Source organism: Hippopotamus amphibius, chromosome 6 (genome assembly GCF_030028045.1).
Source record: "Hippopotamus amphibius kiboko isolate mHipAmp2 chromosome 6, mHipAmp2.hap2, whole genome shotgun sequence".
Taxonomy (NCBI): Eukaryota; Metazoa; Chordata; class Mammalia; order Artiodactyla; family Hippopotamidae; genus Hippopotamus; species Hippopotamus amphibius.
Genome location: NC_080191.1, coordinates 73,160,734 through 73,165,000, shown reverse-complemented (window position 1 = coordinate 73,165,000; position 4,267 = coordinate 73,160,734). Strand labels below are relative to the sequence as shown.

General features: G+C 33.8%; 1 protein-coding gene across 3 annotated transcripts in view; it reads left to right on the top strand.

Moving 5' to 3' along the window:
• Positions 1 to 3,115, top strand: part of SYNCRIP (synaptotagmin binding cytoplasmic RNA interacting protein) — a 28,178-nt gene extending 25,063 nt beyond the window's left edge. For all 3 annotated transcript variants that reach the window (XM_057738424.1, XM_057738423.1, XM_057738426.1), the window contains one exon: positions 1 to 3,115. This exon is cut by the window's left edge. The gene's annotated coding sequence lies outside the window, so the exon portion shown is untranslated.
• Positions 3,116 to 4,267: the final 1,152 nt, after the last annotated feature.

The window sequence follows — 4,267 nt, the reverse complement described above, 5'->3', positions numbered from 1 at the left end:
ATCACCCTCAGAAAATTTTTGCCAAGTCCTAAATTGTAGCTTAAAGTCAAAAGTGAAATTATAGTTTAATTAGGACTCGGTATAAAGAAATCCCTTTTCCCCTTCCCCAAAGGGATACTGCAGTTATATCACATACCCAATAGGCACCATGATGAAGATCAGAGCTTATACTTAATTAAGGTTTTATACACACCAGTTTCCCCAGTAAATGCAAACTTAACAAGAAAATTAGACATGTCATATGTTCAAAATGCTCATGGCAAACAATCATTTTGCATTCCTGCAAATAAAATTGTTTTATACTGTAAGCTGGAGGCGAGTGTAACTTATTTTTGTAATAAAGTTTTTATTTTTTTTATGTGTCATTAATATAAATGTGTGTTAGTGTAGAAATATTCTGGTTTAAAAACTTAGAAATGCACACATTTCAGTATGTTTATTTGTACTTACATAATTTTAGATAGTGGTTGCCAATAGCCTGTATGTTTCACATTAATTGGTTTTTTTATGTTATCTTAATAAACCATTTTAGTATGTTGTATGTCAGTTACTGGGATAGCTGGGACATAGAGTGTAATTTAAAATTTGTCAATAAGTATTCATTGGAATATATGTAAATGTGCCTTGCCGGTTATTGAAACATTACCTACAAAATGAGTATGGGGTGACAAATTAGTTCCTGGTGCTTAACGAAACTTTTTGCCACTGATTTTATATATTACCCCGTGCTTTTTTAAAGTACATCTCTCTCAAATCTTAGTGTGAGATTGAGGGCTACACAAAACATTTACATTTCATTCTAACATATAATGAGTATAATAGGTTGTGGAAAGTGGGTAAAACTAAATGTAGCCTTCAGTAAAATTGAATCTCAGTGTAATCCTTGGTGCTGGCATTTCCCAGTTCCAGGGAGTTAAATGATCCCATCAAAGAGGTCATTGCCATGCCTATTGGCACTTTACTGTCATACCCTTTTTAAGGGACACTGTCAAGGTGTTTAAGTTAATTCTCAGAATTATTTGTTGGGATTTTAGAACAGGTTTGTTTGACTTAAGTAAGAACTGCATTGTCAAATTTGAAAGATGAACATTTTTGTGAGTTCACAAATGTGTTCTTAAGAAAACATTAAAATGTGGAGCTGTGGGTTTCCAAGACTATTCGGCATTCTTAGTTTGGGGATTTGGGAGGGGAAACTGATATTAAAAAATAGTGAAGAATTGATGGGTAATGTAAACAGTGGTGATGAAATATGTACACACTCAAGTGAAATTACTTGACAGTGTTCATTTGACTAACTTTGAATTTAAGCCATTATAATTACTTTTAAAATTAAATAATCATTTGCACTGTTCTGATAATGGGTGCAGTTTTTGAGCAATATAATCAGAGCTAAATATGCATGTAGTGATTAGTGATGTGAACAATTAAGTACTGAGAAGAAATACTAACTGGTATTTTCGAACTTAAATTTCTGTAGTAAAATCAGTATCAAACTCTTATCAGATCAAGGAAAACAGGCAATGCATATAAACATACTTTTGAATGTTGTGTGGCCTATAAAGCAATAATGCAATTTTTATGGAATGTCATGGGATATGAGAAATGGAAATGCAAAAATAACTAATCCTTTAGTAAAAATGTCAACATGTTAAAAAGGGGAATGTTATCTAATGTAGGTTATTGCTATTTGTGATTTGTTTATGGGTTCTTGGCTTTGACAGCTTCAAAGAATGGACAGATGAGAAGTTAAAGAAATTTTGTATATATTGTCAAGGAATGGGTCTTAAATCCAAGAGTCATGTCCCTTCCTTGGGGTGAAAAATGTATTCTTAAAGCATTCTGATTGTTAAAAAAGAAAACTTGAGTTACCTAACCAAAGCAGACGCAAGATTTTGTTTCTGCAGACTACTTGGCAATCAAAAGTGATCATCACTTTAATCAGTTTTTAGAAAGTTGCTTTGTGAGAAAATTGTGTTAGATATATTCTCCCAAACATGCATTTTGTGGAAGGTTTTCCAGCATTGTGACTGAATTAGATGTTAGAAATGAAAAGGGAAGGGGGGAGATTTAGCACAAAAAGAGCGGTTGCACACTCATGGTGGCCGTTGTAGCATCATGAGAAATTTATCTACCAATTGCTGCAAGTCTGATTTAACAAAATACACTTTCTTCATGATAAAATAGGAGCAACATAGGAATGGATTGATGGAGTGACCTCGGGTATTCACTTGTATATAGCTATTTGAAAAGACTTATATGAGGGTGAATATCATGCTAGTTGGGCAAAATTGTCACATTCAGGACAGCTTTTTTTAGACTGCTAAGCCAAAAAGTCAGTGTTGATCAGAAACATAGCAAAAAACAACAACAACAACAAAAAAACCAGAGTATTACATATAATCTATTTAAGGGGAGAAATTAAAAAGTAGAAGGACCTTATGCATTTAGGTGAGGGAGCTAACCCCCTAGAGTAAATGATTGCTCAGGTTCCTAAAACTTCAAGAATACCCACCATGGTGGTTTTCTCCCCAGTGATGTACACCATAAAATTTTTATCTGACCATAGGAATTCAGTGGTGGGTATAATAAAATGAATGAATAAAGAAGTTAACAATACATGAAATGAACAGACTTGTAGGGATGGTGTTTTAAAGTATAGTATTAAATTACTCAGTAATACCACTCAATAGGGCATGCCACTACTTTTCTTAAGATGCTAATTATAAACCAATGTTCAAAGACATTTTTAACTGTGGGCAAATTAGTAGATGGACTTTTTTGTCTGTCACTTTTTAAAAAAGTACTTAAGATATAAGTTTTATTAGTACCACAGTCTGCCTTCAGTAATATGCCTAAAATATTTTTCAGGACCCAGGAGCATTCAGTTGAAAGAAATCTTTTTATGAATGCAAAACAGTATTATAACTAATGCCCTGGTCCAAGATTAAGTTTTTAATGATATTAACAGTAGTCTGATAAACATTTAGAAGTCTGGCATTGAGAAACAAAAGCTTGTACCTGACTAGTATTTTTATTAAAAAAAAAAATTAGTTCTGTTAGCTTATTTAAATTCTCTTACATTTATTTATCTGTAGAATTTATATTTATTTCATTCCTTTTATCTCACTGAAAACTGTCTGCAGGCTCTTTGATTTGGATTAGATGTGTGAAGTACTGTCTTTTGCCAAAAACCTCAAATTACCTGTTCTTTTCAACGTAGTGGGTTTGTGCTTGTTTGGAGATCAGTTCAAAAACTATCTGTACTATCTGTACTGCCTCTGATGTTAAGATTTTATGTATAGCATAAGGAAGCTAGCTCTGACTATATTTTCCTAAGAATAAAGACCTATTTTTGTAGCATGTCTTAGGATCTCCAGGAGTCCAAGAATTATTGTGGGTGTCCTCCATTTCATCGTTTTTCATTTAACAGCTGTTAAATAGACACTTGGGATTTAGAGGTCTTTCGCCTTTTAATTATCCATACATTCAAAGTAACTAGCCAATGGTAAAAACAAATCCCCAAGATCCCTAATTGAAGCACATGATGGGGAGATGCTGTATAGGATAAATGTATAGTGTTGGTTTCCACTTAATTTTAATTGATGAAAATATTCTGTGGTCACACATGCCAGTGGACTCAATGAAGAAGTTAATGGTAATTTGGTTCTGCTTTTCTGGTAACACGCCTCCACCATTCAGTGTTCCATTCTCTGTCACTCCCTGAAGATCTGGAAATGAGTGATTGAGGTTGTAAGTAATACAGGAGAGGGGAGTGAACAAACTTTTGCTTTAATAAAATGTTGCATGTTTAGGTGAGTGCACAAGTGAGGCTACATAGGTGAAGTCAGCTTAAAATGTGTTTTATTAAGCTAAGTTGGCAAATCATTATCAAAGAATGGGAAACTTGTAAAGACATTGAGGAGATTGTGGCTCAGCCTTAGGATTTCTTGGTGGGGGGAGGTAGTTTTGGCCACTTCATGAAGACAAAGATCCTTTTAAGGTCACTTAGTGCAGAGTTGTTGTGTTATGATTACTAAAATTTATACGAATGATTGAAAAAAGTTTTTGTCATTTCAGAACAGTCACGGAAGTTTTATACCTGAAAAATTCTTGTACACTGCTAGGGGATTTTGAAAACCATTTACATTGCCTATTTGGCTCCCTGTGCAAATTCCAGACTAGTACTTTTTTTCTTGTTGATATCAAGACCGCTGAGTAAGACTTTTTGGGTGAGGGAGAGGTCCCAATAAACCATTTTGGAAATTAG